Source organism: Bidens hawaiensis, unplaced genomic scaffold, assembly GCF_021521415.1.
Source record: "Bidens hawaiensis isolate Kalapana, Puna unplaced genomic scaffold, B.hawaiensis_p1.1 tig00057151_1, whole genome shotgun sequence".
In the NCBI taxonomy this organism is placed as follows: Eukaryota; Viridiplantae; Streptophyta; class Magnoliopsida; order Asterales; family Asteraceae; genus Bidens; species Bidens hawaiensis.
Window position 1 is genome coordinate 14,675 of NW_027500326.1, and position 16,224 is coordinate 30,898.

The window sequence follows — 16,224 nt, forward strand, 5'->3', positions numbered from 1 at the left end:
AATTGTGAGGGTCGGTGGTGCAATTATGTTGTACTTTATGTATGAAGTTTTGTGCCTTGGAATATAAACAATTCTTCTCTTCTCACTCCTCCAGTACGAGTTCTCAAAAGTCAAAATCCACTACACGTGTAGGTCACCGCCTCTACTTCCAATCGTTTTCTTACACGCCAGACTCTATCGATATCATCTTCTCAAAATTGATTATACCGTCTTCTTCATAAGCCTCTCTCTCACAACGATGATGAAGACGATGCTGGGAATAAGTTTCAAGTTCTTCTTTCATTCTCTATACATGCCCTAATTTTTTCCCAATTTGAAAAAGGCAAAAAGATCACTTTTATGTATTTGATATTCATTAGGTGATTGGTTTATCTGATTCAATTTGTGTGGAATTTTATTATCAGATTCATTCATCGAATGAATCTATAACAGCCAGGTCAAGATTTGGACAACGCGTCGCTTGACGGTTGATGCCTAAGGTGATTTGATGCCCATGCTTTTCTAAATTTATGCAAAATTTCCATGATCTGTTTGAATTTGTGTTAAAAGTTTTACTTAATTCATGGCCCAGTTTTGACAGCAATTTCAGTGGAGGTTCAGCTACAACTCGGGGTTGTTTCTGTGGAATTAGTTGGTGCACAAGAACCTTTAGCGGTTACTATATTCAAATTTATTGACTCATCACTAAATTGTAATTTTTGTCATGCTAAAATAGTATTAATATTTAACTCATGGGCTGCTTATTTCATTTTTGATATCAGAATAAGTGAAGGCAGGAGACATGTTATAAGTGCAAGATTTCAATGTTGTTATGCACCAATACGACAGGCAAAATAGATTGAGGTATGTTTCTCAAGTTTGATTGATAAAATCACTTATTATGCTTGCGTAGTAACAATATATGATTGTTTAAGAACTTGGTTACATTAATAGTTTTGTAAAAAAATAACACTACGTGAAAATTGACCTTCGGCCACACGAAAAAAGTGTGGCCGTAGGCCTTTAGCCACACACATTTGGTTCAAGACATATGTGGCCAAAGGTCGCGACACCGTGGGTATGATATGGCCACACAGAGTTTTTAGTGGCCTTATGTGGTAATAAGTGTGGCTAAAGGGTACAGCCATTAGTTGCTGGCCATCAAGAAGACTCTCCAATAAGTGTGGCTAAATGGTAGAAAATGGCCACATGTCAATTTACTAAGAGTGACCATTACATCTATATAGCCACATGAATTTATGTTTCAGCTACATGAATTTTATATTAATGTGGCCAATAGGGTTGTGTTAAGCTTACATTGTGACCTATACCGTGTGAATATAGCAAAGAAATGGCCACTTAAATTTAATAATAGGGTGGCTAATTATATGATATAGACACTAGCTATTACATTAAAAGTGGCTAAATATGTTTACTTGCCACTCAAACTCCTTTGTAGATTATAGTGTGGCCATTGTCTTACCGTTTGTCACACAAAAATGTTTTTCCTAATATAAAGTGTGGCTATTGTAAAAATTTTCGTCACACAGAGTGAAGTACTGTGTGGCTAATAATATCTTATAGACACTGGAGGTTATTGTAAATGTGGCTAAAAATGTGAACTTGCTAGTCAAAAACTCTTTTGTAGTTTGTGGTGTGGCCATTGTCTTACCGTTTGTCACACATATTGCTTTTCCTAATTTAAAGAGTGGCTATTGTCAAACTTTTTGTCACACATAGTGAGCTATTGTGTGGCTAAAAATATCATATAGACACTGGAGGCAATTGTCAATGTGGCTAAAAATGTAAACTTGCTAATCAAAAACTCTTTTGTAGTTTGTGGTGTGGCCATTGTCTTACCGTTTGTCACACATAATGCTTTTCCTAATTTTAAGTGTGGCTATTGTCAAACTTTTTGTCACACATAGTGAGGTACTGTGTGGCTAAAAATATCATATAGACATTGGAGGGTGTTGTCAATGTGGCTGAAAATGTGAACTTGCTAGTCAAAAACTCTTTTGTAGTTTGTGGTGTAGCCATTGTCTTACCGTTTGTCACACATAATTCTTTTCCTAATTTAAAGTGTGGCTATTGTCAAACTTTTCGTCACACATAGTTAGGTACTGTGTGGCTAATAATATCATATAGACACTGGAGGTTGTTGTCAATGTGGCTAAAAATGTGAAGTTGCCACTCAAACACTCTTTTGTAGTTTGTGTTTGTGGTGTGGCCATTGTCTTTACCGTATGTCCCACATAATGCTTTTGTAATATAAAGTGTGGCTATTATCATACTTTTCGTCACACAAAAATGTTTATGTTGTGGCTAATGGTCATTTATAGACTCTAATTTTTGTAATTTCAGGTGTTGCTATTGTCTTACTTTTGGCCACACCTATTTAATGTGTTCTATATGGCCAAATTGTGTGTAATTAGGCAATATATAATTATTTTTATTTTTTGTGCAGTAATATAAAACAGCTATAAGCAACAAAACAAAATTATTATATTAGCAATAATATTCACTTAAGTAAATGTATATGCAAAATATCTTACAAAATACAAAAATAATGACTACCTATATACTAGCTAAGGCGTCGGTTTTCTTGGCACTGCTCCTTGTCTTCTGTTTGGTCACCCGGTCTATCGTTGTGTACTTTGCCTTTGCCTTCTTGTCAGCTCTGTCTGGTTCTTTTGAGGATGGGAGTGGTGGTAGCTGGAACAACAGAATATGAAAAACAAATATGTATAATTAATGTCGTATTTTGTAATTGAATAGAACAAAATAGTATGCATACATACATACCGAACGTTCGTTTAACTGTTTGTGAACCTTTCGGCGGGAAGTTCGTTTATGTTCGTTTATCTTTGTTCAATTACGTTAGTTTAGATTATAAACAAACGGACATAAACGAACACAAGTGTTCATTTTTTAAACTAAATGAAAAAGAACATAGATATTTGTTCGGTTAAGTTAAAAGGGAACAAACCTCCTGGTCACATAAGATTAGGTGTTATGTCCAAGCAACAAAAGTACCAATTGTGTTGCCAACAGTCGTAATTTCACCTACCTCACATGGAATAATTTCTTTTTCCTTTATGGCTCCATCAATACTAACTTTATAGCAACCCTCCGGGATTGCTTTTCCATGCAACTGTTGTGGAACCGGTGACCAATAAACTTTACCATTTGCCACCTTGTTACGCTTGTCATGCGCACACAAACGATACTCATACACCTATAAACCAGCATGTGAAATTAAAATGGCTTTGTTGAAGTCAATATATAAGTACATACCCATGTTGGTGGGAAATTAACAATGTTTCGTGCAGTACATACCTTTATTTCAACAGGTTGGGAAGCTTCATCCATACATCAACTTTTCTTTTACGGCTTCTCCGTTTTACCTAAAAACCATTCAATGAATCAATCAACAATTAATAGAAAAACTGAAATTGCTAAATACTTACTGATGGTTTTTTCGAGCCGTTACTATCCGGAGTGTGGTGTAGTTGTGTTGATTCTTGGTCAACATTTTTCTCTACAGGCTTCATAATTGTTAGGACTTATTAGGTTATAAAATATAAACACAGAAACTGCCAAATACTTACGGATGTCGCGCTATGGGGATCGACTACCGTTTGGTCAACACTTTTTTCCACAGACTTGGCCTGCAATTCGGTAAATAGAAAATGAGCACACTCACATTGGAAACGAATTATAAAAAGTACTGGAAATGTCAAATACTTACTGATGTCGCGATATGGGGAGCGGGTACCGTTTGGTCAACACTTTTTTTCACAGACTTGGCATGCAATTCGGTAATAGAAAATGAGCACACTCACATTGGAAACGAATTATAAAAAGTACTGAAATTGTCAAATACTTACTGATATCACGATATGGGGAGCAGGTACCGTTTCGACAACTATTTTATCGCAGACTTGGGCTACAATTAACTTATGCAAAATCAGCACACTCACATGGAAAGTTAATTATTAAAACAAATCAATCAAACTGTCAAATGGTTACCTGAGAAGCGGATTCTTGTTTCACAGCCTCACCTGAGGTTAAGATATTTCCCACAAAACTGGACTACAAATCAATTTATTAGGTTATGGAAAATGAAAATCACATGGAAAGTTGTAAAAAACAAAGAAACTGTCAGATACTTACTGGTCCTGGCATTTTATTTTGCGCCACAACACTAGTACTTTGGTTAGAACCAACCTGGTTGGGAATAGGATTTACCTACGAATTGTGACAAAAACAGTGCCAATTATGTGTGTCGGATGCATTAATTAATATGTAGCATACGTCACTTAATTGACTTGCCGACATTTCCGGCAACAATCCTTCGAGATGTCTGAACCTGGCCTCAAATGCTAACCGTTCCTTCTCACGGCTTGCTAGCATAGCATTCGTGGATTTAAGTACAGACGTCAACCTGTTCACCACTACATCTCTCTGCACCGCCTCATACTCAAGTTGGGCAATCCGTTGCTTAAACGAGCCTTTTACTCGACTCACACCCCAATTTTACATGTTGTCAATCCGTACCCAATCCCTTTTAAAAACCCACCTTTCTCTTTGCCAAGCACTAAGGTGACGGAATCTATGCACGGTTCAAGTGCCAGGGCTCCGGAGGCGATCTGCTCCTCATGCTGAACCTGCAAGAAAACAAATATTCTAATACACTTGTAACACGCTTATGTATCCACATAAAGTGTTGAGACAAGTTATACAGACTCAAGTTTTTTTGACACCAATATAAGACAATGAATTGACTTTAACATGATTTAAAAAGTTTAATACTAAAATATACTAATTTGGTTCCCACGCCTTCGACAACAGCATTCTTGTATGCACCATCTTTGTCCTCCCTTCCTTTCATCCACATTAATGCACGGCCGGGGATCTCATCCGGTCCAATTTCCTTCTTTTTCACCTTGTAAAATATTCAAGAGAAAGCAACTGACGGTCATGCGTTAAACACATAACCAACAAATCATTGAACTAGAGAGAAAGCAGCTGACGGTGATTACCAGTTTCTCTCGAAGGTAGGTATAACCCCCTCATCCCATGTGATGATCAAAAACATTCTTTGCTCGAGCTCCCTTTGATGAAGCCGATTTTTTCTTCAACCACACATTATAATCATTTCATTATATTTAAACAAAAATATAACCATATATAGTCGATCAATCTACGTTTGTAGAGTAGAGGATTTATACCTGAAACTGCTCTGATTGTGTGTACTCAACGAATCGATCCCAGTCTTCTTGCCTGATCACCGTCCTATGTCCCTTGGGTATCGCCTTCAGCTTCAGAGGTTTACCGATGTTCGGCATAATGTATTTGGCATACATTTTAAATCTGAAATCCCGAAGAAGGTGTCCAAGCCGATTCATCACAGAAGGCCTGCGACAAGCCTCAATCTCAAAATATTTCTCAAAATATAAAATGCACAAATAGAAATAAAGAATAACTGTTATTTGTTCCCACAGTTTATCTCTAAGCTCCTTTGTGACCTCCCTCCAACTTAAATTTCTCAAGCCAACTATTTCACTTACAACATCCCCTAAAAAACTTGCAAACTTTAATCAGTTTTGGCCAGTGAACCTACCCAGATTATCAAACTCCTCTGCCAGTTTGACACCACCAGAGTTTGCATATTGGGTACGCAGCTTAGGTAACCTCGTCAACCCCCTTGTAGGTTTTTTCGTAGTAGCAAAACTGTTGAGGGGTTCGATAACCATCGTTCCTATAACATCGTCTGCTTGATCGTCGTCGTCGTTGGCTTCCTCGCTGGAGTAGCCTTCAGTGTCGTCTGATTGAGCGTCGTCGTCATAGTTGGCTTCCTCATCGGAGTATAAAACATGTTCTTCTTCGATTCTTTCATATATAAGCTTCATCTTCGATTGTTGTTTTAATAATTTGGCTGATTTGTGGAGTGAAAAATTTTTAATAATTTGGAGTGTAACTTGATTTTTAGAGTGTTAAATGTAATTTGGAGTTTTTGAATATTTGGAGCCAATATTTTGGAGCTTTTTGAGTTTTGCCTCACTTTTAATTAAGAACCAATAGATTATTGGCATAGTGTTTACGGCAGAGAATCTATGGCTGAAAATAGGCACTTTGACAGAAGATGGTTGGATAAGCGTGTATTGCGTATTAGGATATTTATATATGTTTATGTACATTAGCGTGTTACAAGCGTAATAGTTTTTTTTAACAAAGTGTTTTTTGTTTTATTTTTAGTTTTAACCATAATTACCATTTATTAAAAGTTTTCATACAAAAGGCACCATTACAATACATTCCATGAAACACAAATAAGAGTGAATAACAAAATAGATGATACAAGAAATTATAAAATTAAAGCATTTAAAAGCTAATTAACCAACCAACATTCAACACAATAAACTAAAAAGTGTATCAATACAACCATACATATACAAATAACCAACCAAATCACAAATGTTCCAAAATTCACCAAACACGTCACCAAATATTTCCCAAATGTTCCAAACATCACCAAATCACTAATCAACTTTTGAAACTAACAAAGTAGCTTCATTGAAGTCATATTCAAATTTGCACTTATCACCAATCTGTATTTCATTTTCCACCTTGAAATTTTTCCATTTTGGGTAACCGATATCTGAATTTCAGGTCTGACAGTTCACCATGAAGTCTCATTTTTTTTACGACCTTCGGGATTGACCAAAGTGATTGGCATTCCATCATAGGCATCAATCTTTGTGGCAATGTGACGCGGAAGACTCTGTGAAAAGCAAATTTCAAATATACTTGTAAATAAAAAAGAAATTTAAAAATTCAATTTACCAGTTTCTTGGTGACGTTCATGTGGAAGACGATTTTAGAGTCATTGTTTTTCTCATCAAGATGAATTGGATTTTGGGAGGAACTACCTTGATTGCTTGATTGATAGTTGAGAAACAGCTGATTTAGACCAGGAAGGATAAATTCTATGCCATCTTCATGAAAGACGTTAATATGAAATGTCTTATCTGATATGATTTCAAACACAACAAATGAGCCACCTTTCAAGTTGGTTTGTTTAAAAACCTCATTCCATCCCTAAGACATGAAACTTTAAACATATATCTATCTGGAGCAATAAGCTCGAAAAGCGAATTCATGTAATTGTCACCAAATTCTTGAATCACGTACCAGTCAGGGAAATCCTATTAAACATGTTAATTACAGGACATTTGAATTTGGAAACAATCATTAAAAACAGAAATTAAAACTTACCAAGTAATGGATGTGTCGGTTTTTGACTGGAATACATATCATAGTACCGGATTGATCATTTACGTTTCTTTTGAAAGTAAACATATTCAATATAGATCTTGGTTTAATCTCAAAAACAACATATGTTCCAGCTTCTATACAACATTCTCTGATTAATTCAGTCCAACCGGTTCCAAAATAAAAGTCATCAAGTACTTTGATTATAACAACAGAAAACGTTCTACCACTTTGATCGTAAATCAAACAACAGCCGGTATTCGATTTCATGTTATCAAACATTGGTTGAACAACTTTAGGAGCGAGCTATAAGTAACACAAAAAATGTTCTTAGAATGTATATGTTGCAAAACTGGAAAATGTTTCATAAATAAAAATTAACCAGATAACAATATTAACATACCATCCTACTCATGGAATCGCTGTCGATATCTACCAGGAACTTAACTCCATTATTGAGACGTGGCATTTTTATGTTCTTACCAGGATAAGCGATGTCTACGAATTACAGTAAAGCGAAGTAGAAGTCGATTTAGGGTTTTGAAGTTAAAAGGGTTTTGAATTTTGGTTTTATTTATTTCTACACATTTAATTATTTATATATTTTGGTTTTTGTTTTATAACTTTTTAAAAATATTATAAAAACATTTACTTTTAGTTTTTTTTACTAACATTCCGGTATTAAATTTCGTTAAAAGAGGAGTTCGTTTAATAAATCGTATTTTTTAAATAAATTTAAAATTTTATCCATTATTGAAGTATTATTATCTTAACCGTTAGTAAGATTTTCTGGATAAGATTTACAACTTCGTAATAGAGAGGCTCATAACATTCTAGTGTTATCATTATCATATGTAGTTTTGTATCATTATCATCTTCTAGGTTATCATCATCACCATATGTGTTATGATGATGATCAACATCATAAAGTTATCATCGTTATCATGTATTATAGTGGTTATCATCATCATAATCATCGATCACCATCACCATGAAACGACATCATCATCAGACGTGCGGGTAACCAACGTGGTCATTGTATAGGCTATCGTAGTCGGCATTGATCATACGGGTAACAAATATCTCGCTATCAGTGTCGTTATCATCGTCACACATATCCATCATCATCATCAGCATCATCATCATCATTCGATTGCCATGTACGGGATGTAGTCAGCATCGTATGGGTTATCATAAACAAAACGCCCAATATTAGCGATCACTGTCGGCACCATCTTATGAATTGTTGTTGTCATCAAACGACATCATCAGTCGTACCTGTAACCATCAGTATGATCATATAAACAAGAAATGTTTACACTACGTGCAATTGTGTTATGGACGATTAATGATTACCCTGCTCTTGGTACACTATGTGGTTGCCCTTACAGTGGATTCAAAGATTGTGTGGTGTGTCAGGGTGACACTCAGTGTGTTCGACTTTATCACACAAAGAAGCAGAGTTATGCTGCCCACAGAAGGTATTTATCACATGACCACCCTTTCAGAAAACAAACAAAGACGTTCAACGGAAAAGAGGAGATGAGAACCGCTAAAGAGCATATGACAGGGGAAGAGATATATGACGAGGTCAAAAACAATAACAATGAATGGGGAAAGGGATCTGAATCCCTAAGTGGGAGTAAGAGGAAAAGGGATAACACAACGCCGCACCAATATTGGAAGAAGTTCAACATGTGGTACCAACGACTCAGCTATTGGAAGTATTTACCTGTCCAACATTGTATTGATTTGATGCATGTTGAAAAGAATGTGGTAGAAAGTATTGTCGGGACGTTGCTGAACATTCCCGGTAGGATAAAAGACGGATTGGCAGCTAGAAAGGATTTGGAGTTTTTAGGGATTAAAAAGGAGTTGCAACCGAAAGCAAAAGGCAACAATACAGAACTGCCTGCAGCATGCTCCATTATCAGCGCAAGAAAAAGACATGTTTCTTGAAACACTGTATAAACTGAAGGCTCCACTAGGGTATTGTTCTAACTTCTCTAGTTTGGTGAATCTTAAAGAAAGGAAGCTACAAGGCCTTAAATCACATGATTATCACATGCTTATGCAACAGTTTCTGCCCCTTGCAATACGGTCCATCATGCCAGAACCAATGAGAAATGCTATAATCAGGCTTTGTTTTTTTTTCAAGTCAATTTATAGCAAAGAAATCATTGAACAAGAGCTTGATAAGATGCAGGAAGAGCAAATAGTTACACTGTGCCTGCTGGAGAAGTACTTTCCGCCATCATTTTTTTATGTCATGGTTCACTTAACCGTGCACCTTGTAAGAGAGATAAAATTATGTGGGCCACCATACTTTCGTTGGATGTATCCCTTTGAAAGGTGTATGAAGGTTATCAAAGGGCATGTGCGAAACATACATCATGTTACATTGATAAAAGTCACAATTGACTTGTAGTGTACCATAATAAGATCAATAAAGTCATTACACTCATAACTGACTCGTGATATATCAAAGTTACATTAATACAAAGAAAGCCCAAAAATGCATCATTTCTCGTCTGATGGTTTTGTTTCTTGCACAATCTCTATTTGGTTATGTTTCAACATACTTTTCAACAGCTGGTTTCCTGCAAAACATTATCAACTCATTTTATAAAAAAAGACCATTATGCCCTTCTTTTCACTAACCTGCATACCAAAATTGTACCCTCCAGACTTTAAAGAAGCCTTTTAACAAATAAAATTCAGTTTTGAAAAACCGCTTCCAAACTCAATGCCATCACCAGTAACCTTAGATTTAAGATTTGGTGACGGCATTGAGTTTTGGAAAGGATTTTATCAAAATCTAACATTTTTGGGAAGTTTACGATCTATGGAAACCTTAGATATTTTCTGCTTGGCCAAGTTTGGAATTCACATAACATGTATAGAAGTGTAATAAATTTCAGTCACCAGTTTTATTGCAGTCATTAAAGTCTCTGTTGTTATATAGTTGGTTGTTGAGTGTATAACTGCATACTACCTGTCAAAATGGTTTCCACGCGCTTTGGAAACGCACAGAAGCTAATTAATTTTGGAAATTAATTACATTTATACCTACTACCTGTCCAAAATCTTGGAAATATATTTATGTAATGATAGCCTACATTCAAGTTAATTAAAATAAAAAAAAACTAGTATATCACACGCTTTGTACGCTTTTAATACCTGTCAGAAAATCTTTGAAATATATTTATGTAATAATAGCCTACATTCAAGTTAATTAAAATAAAAAACTAGTTTATCTTACTAGATACGCTACAAATCAACTGAACTACGATAAATTACTGTCTCAACTACCAAAAATTAAATTTTAGGTCTATTTTATTATTCACTCACACTAACATCTATTTTAAAGTTATTTATAAAAAATCAACATCAACTACGCTTCAAAAACGCAACCAAAATATATTAATAACATTTACAGTTAATAATAACATTTACAATAATAACATTCACATAACATATTAATACCAAAATATAATAACATTTACAATAATAACATTTACATTAATATAGAAAACCAAATTACATAAAACTAACTCCTAGCATCCGATTCCATATCGGAATCTACATCGGATTCTGGAGTCCTGCCATCAGATTCCGTATCCGAATCTACATCCGGATTCTCTTCTGAGTATGAGAGGGCATGATCCTCTCGTACCTGCCATCGGAGGTGTAGGTGGAGTCCCTAAGCCTATGGAGGCGAAGGTTCACCTGAGAATGGAATGCCCCATAAACGGACACCGCCTTGAAGTGCTCTAAGTCGTTCAACTCGATGTACCCCACCTCGATTCCAGGCACTACCATTTCAATGCTGAAATAATCAGCAGTTGTGTACCCAAGCCACCTAACCATTCGGTTAAGTTGTTGGTACGTGAAAGTTTGAGGGTTGACATAGTCAATATACCTCACCCTTTGATTCCTCCGGACGGCGCCGGAAAAAAAATGGAATCGTATGGTGAAAAATGTGGGGTGGTAGTAGATGGGGGCATGAGCACCCGGTGCACGTTCGAGCCAAGCTCCAGCCATTATCGGAAAGAAAGGTGGATTGTGATTGTGATTGTGGATTCTGATTATGGATTGTGATTGTGATTGGTATTTAAACACCATCGGAAACCACCGGTACATCTCCCTGACAATTTGAAATTGGCGGCACAAGAAACTGTAAAGGCAATGATGACGTCGCCACTCGTCAAATCAACGTGTAGCCATTAATTACGATTGGACACGCTTAAAAAATATTATAGTGTGACCATTTATCACTTATAGCCACACAGAATAAGTGTATCCGTGACAATAAAAAACTTAGTAAAAATAAAACTAAGATATTCTTTGGTCACACAACCTCATATAAGTGGCCATTAATTACATTTGGACACACTTAGAAATATTTAAGTGTGACAATTTCTCACTTATAGCCACACATAATAAGTGTATCCGTGACAATAAAAAACTTATAAAAAACAAAACTAAGATACTCTTTAGTCACACAACGTCGTATAAGTGGCCATTAATTACATTTGGACACTCTAAAACATCCTTTAAGTGTGACAATTTATAACTTATAGCCACACATAATAAGTGTATCCGTGACAATAAAAAACTTATAAAAGCAAAACTAAGATACTCTTTGGTCACACAACCTCGTATAAGTGGCCATTAATTACATTGGACACACTTAAAAATATTTTATTGTGACCATTTATAACTTATAGCCACACATAATAAGTGTATCCGTGACAATAAAAAACTTATGAAAAATAAAAGTAAACTACTCTTTGGTCACACGACGTCGTGTAAGTGGCCATATATTTTAAGCGTTTTAGCCACATAACTAATAAATACAATGGTTGTTCGTCATATTTCGCCACTTTATTAAAAATGTGGCTAGAAAATGTGACATTAGGTCACACACGTAATATAAGTGGTTATATCTTTTACCTTTTAGACACGTCTCTTATCAATACAGTAGCCGTTTGTCAAATTTGGCCACACTATTCAAACATGTGGCTAGTTAAATGTCACGGTTTGTGGCTAATGCATGTGTTTTTGGTCACATGTATCAAAGATCAAACAAACTATGACTGTAGGTCACATTTCGCCACACGTTTTTATAATGTGGCTAGTTTTTGTCACAGTTTTTTTCAAAGTGTGGCGAAAAGTACCTGACTAGGTATAGAATGGTCACGTGAAGAATAGTATGTGTGGCCAAAACATTCTGGAAAGTTTTCAAACATGATCAAAGACCTTTTAGCCACACATTTAAGCCGAAGTGTGGCAAATCGCCCAGACCACATGTGTGACGGAAGGTCGATATTCACGTAGTGTATTTGATTTTTGAGTAAATAGCATTAAAAATCAAATAAAGCCCACATCTTTAGCAAACACCAATTAGGTTTAGGGTTTAAACTTTATATGTATTGTACCCTCTACTTTTTCTGTTGTACAAATTGCTGCACACGTGTGACGAGACCTGGATAACACCTGTCTTCTTTTACTCTGGAAAAAGCTTTTTCTTCGTACATCTTATTATTGGGTTTTGTTAATATTTTTCATCATCATCGGAGTTTCCGGTTACGGTGGTCGGTTGTTTGATTTGAAGTTTCTGGCCACGCTACGGAGGGAGTTGGTTGCCGGCGACTGAAACTCAGCTTCTCTTCGTCAGTTTTGCATTACCGATTGTTGTTTTATTCTAGAGCGGTAGTTTTCGTAATCGAAAATTGCTTTGTTGCCTATTACCAATTTACCATTATCCAACTGAACAAGCAGCAGAGTTTACCTTTAAGGTAATCATCACGCTATTCACTTTGTAATATTGAACTATGCTCACAAGGTGTTCTATGAAATGCTTATACTATGAGGAGATTCTTAGAATTAACAAATACAATTACCGTGATTTACTAAGTGATTATTTGATTTAGATAATGTTAATAACTCAGAAATACAGTTATTATCATAATTGAACAAAGATGTTTCGGTGCACATGAGGTATTCGATGAACTGCATGTCTATCTATTTTGGGTGTTTATGGCTTCAGTGGTGTTTAAGGTTGTGACTGATTCAGTTTAATTTATTTGTGCTATGATGATGATTTTAAAATGATCTGAGCACACCAGATTGCCATTCTGGGTGTTCAGGTGGTGTGGCGGCGGCATACCAGTTCGGTTTTGTTGTCGGTTGTTTACCCGAAACATGTTGCTTAACTCACAATTATACTATTCCTATCTTAGGAACTTTATTTGTTTGTACTATATGGAAGCTTGGTTGTGCTTTAGTGGTCATAATCGGTATGCTTATGTTGTTTGTACATTGTGTTAGGCTATGATGACGCTCTATTATTTGAAATGACAACGTATGTTGCAACCGTAACAGAGATCTTTGCTTAGAAAGTTCTTTAAAGCACCTGGGGATTTAATTATTTATTAATGAGATGAGAATTTTTATTTGCATTTGAAATTATTGTCTGTGGAAAACTCACCAAATCAAGTGCTTTGGAATCGGCTGATTTTAACTCACTAATAACATTTTACATCCAGCAGCGTAATGACGGCTCAATGTTTTTAAGGTATCGCTAATTTCCTTATGATTGTGTATTTTCTTTGCTTCTGGCAGGAGGTTCGTTCGATGGTTGTTAACAGCTTCATCGGTAGGAGGTTCGTTCGGTCAGGTCAAGAATATATACTTTTTTTTTTGTGAATTCAGTTTCTTTGTGTTTTGTTTGAAATTACAAAAAAAAGGAATAACTTTGTAGGGACTGCATATGCACATGTTTATGTGATGCTTGGAGTAAGTGATTCATTATCTAGAGATGAGATATCGGATGATCGATCATAGCTTATGCTTGACAAACTTTGAATGGGGAAATAAGCTTGCAAGAAACTTGGACTGCAACCAAGACAGATTGCCATTTGCCTTCAAATTAGAAAACCTAGATAGAAAACTAAACAGTTGGAAAAAGACTACGATGCACTCAAGAGATAGTTTGAGACTGTCAAAGCAGAGAATGATTCTGTCCAATCTCAAAGTTATAAACTTCGTGCTGAGGTAATATAATTCAGATTACTTGATAGAAAATATTGTTAATGACTTCTCCTAATAATAAGTTATTACAAAGTTTATGGTAGGTATCCATGTCATCTTATGGTAAGTAGTCACGGTCTCTTTATTTTTCTCTATTTGAATAAGTTTAAAAGTTGCAATTATCCTTGCTAATTATATTTAACACTAAAATAAATGTGTGTAAAAAGATTATTTGGTAGGTCATTGGCTCAAAAATCTTTCACTGTCAACATATTATATTGTTTACTCTTATGCCATAAGAGATATATGCTCATTTGTTTCTAGGTTTATTAAGGTTTCATATATAGCGAAGTCAAAGCATATTTGAAATGGATTAAAATAGTTTCATTAATATCATTTGTGTAGATCCATTTGATGATAATAGTACATCCATGATATTTGCACAATTAGTAACTAATCTGCATAGACTTCTAGCAAGTAGGTGTGGGAATTGGAAGGGTTGATTTACTGGTCTTAAAATCATATACAAAACACATCAGAAAATGTTAACCTTTAATAAACAATCTAATACATTTATACTTATTGATTTCATTTTTTCCTAGGTGTTGCGCTTAACCCTGAAGAATGGTAAGATAATTGTCGTGAACGAGGCCACGGATTTCAATGATAATCCTTCAGCGACAACTAAGAGTCATGCCATAAACGTAGAACCAAGGCCAGCTTGACTGTATCCAGTCATAAACGCAGAACCAAGGTCGAGTCAACTGCATCCAGTCCACCGACACCCGACCAAAAACCAACACCTCAATGAGGTCGTATCAAAATTCACCAGGTACAGTGACATATGTAATCAGATTTACCCATACATACTATGGTTTGTGTTTTTTTTTTAAATAAACTATTTGTGTATTTCCATTTTGCAGGCTTCAAGAGTTGAATGGCTTTTCAATGTTATTTGATTTTGAAAGTACAACTGATGGTTTTCGCTTATTTTGGATGGTTTTAAGTGGTATTTGATTTTGCATACACCGTACTTACTTTGGATGGCTATACCCTTATACAGGGTGTTCTTATCAGTTGTATATTTCTTCTTTTCATTTATGTTTTAACAAGCGTTAAAGATTTTCAAACGTTTACAGATTTTTCTCTTTATCACATACCCGCGCAACGCGCGGGTACTAAATACTAGTATATATTAATTTTGAACTTCTTCGTGCTTTAATGGTTGTACTTTCTGCTCTATTGATTGTACATAACCTTTAGTCTATTGTACTATCTGATGCGTGAATTGTACCTTTTGCTATCTGTATATTTACACCACATAAGCTTCTACGTGTCTTTTGGTTAGAGAATGAAAGAAACGTGTACTTCTCCTATGACCTTTGCACTCTCTCTACCTCTGTATATCATGTTTAACGATGGTTGGAGATTGTGTTGTTGCCGGGTGGGTTCATTTAGAAACCCTAGGCGACGACGATTGCGATGGTGATTGACTGATTGTTTATGGGCGTTGGCGGATTTCTGTGTTGTTGCTTCCGGGGGTTCTATTTTAGAACCCAGGTGACGGCGCAACACGGTGATTAATATGTGGCGATGGTATATTTCTGATTGTTAGTTGTTGGCCTTGCATGTTTGGTTTCTCTTTCTATATGTTGTTGTCGGCTGTCTTCCGGCCGTTTATGGCGACGGCGGACGTCTTTGAGTTGGTGGTTTGTATGGATTGGTTACCATCTCTCTATATATATATTTTCAGATGCCTTTTTGGCTAACTTATTGGGTTTAGAGTTGGTGGTTTGTATGGATTGGTTACCCTCTCTTTCTATATATATTTTCGTATGCCTTTTTGGCTAACTTATTGGGTTTTGCCATCACGTGTTGTACAGAAGAAAGAAAGAGAGAACACCGGTGTTGCTGTGGCTTTCCGCTTGTCTT

At 35.7% G+C, this 16,224-nt stretch overlaps 2 long non-coding RNA genes across 3 annotated transcripts; both read left to right on the top strand.

Moving 5' to 3' along the window:
- The first annotated feature begins 221 nt into the window (after nucleotides 1-221).
- LOC143601817 (uncharacterized) lies at nucleotides 222-915 on the top strand. Its single transcript, XR_013147722.1, has 3 exons — nucleotides 222-479; nucleotides 581-654; nucleotides 762-915. It is a non-coding gene; the product is annotated as an uncharacterized LOC143601817 (long non-coding RNA).
- A 12,108-nt stretch (nucleotides 916-13,023) lies between these two features.
- Nucleotides 13,024-15,233, top strand: LOC143601818 (uncharacterized). Of its 2 annotated transcripts, none has more exons than XR_013147723.1 (5): nucleotides 13,024-13,058; nucleotides 13,885-13,939; nucleotides 14,024-14,316; nucleotides 14,895-15,124; nucleotides 15,216-15,233. It is a non-coding gene; the product is annotated as an uncharacterized LOC143601818 (long non-coding RNA). The 2 variants fall into 2 exon arrangements; XR_013147724.1 differs by having other exon boundaries at nucleotides 14,895-15,104.
- Nucleotides 15,234-16,224: the final 991 nt, after the last annotated feature.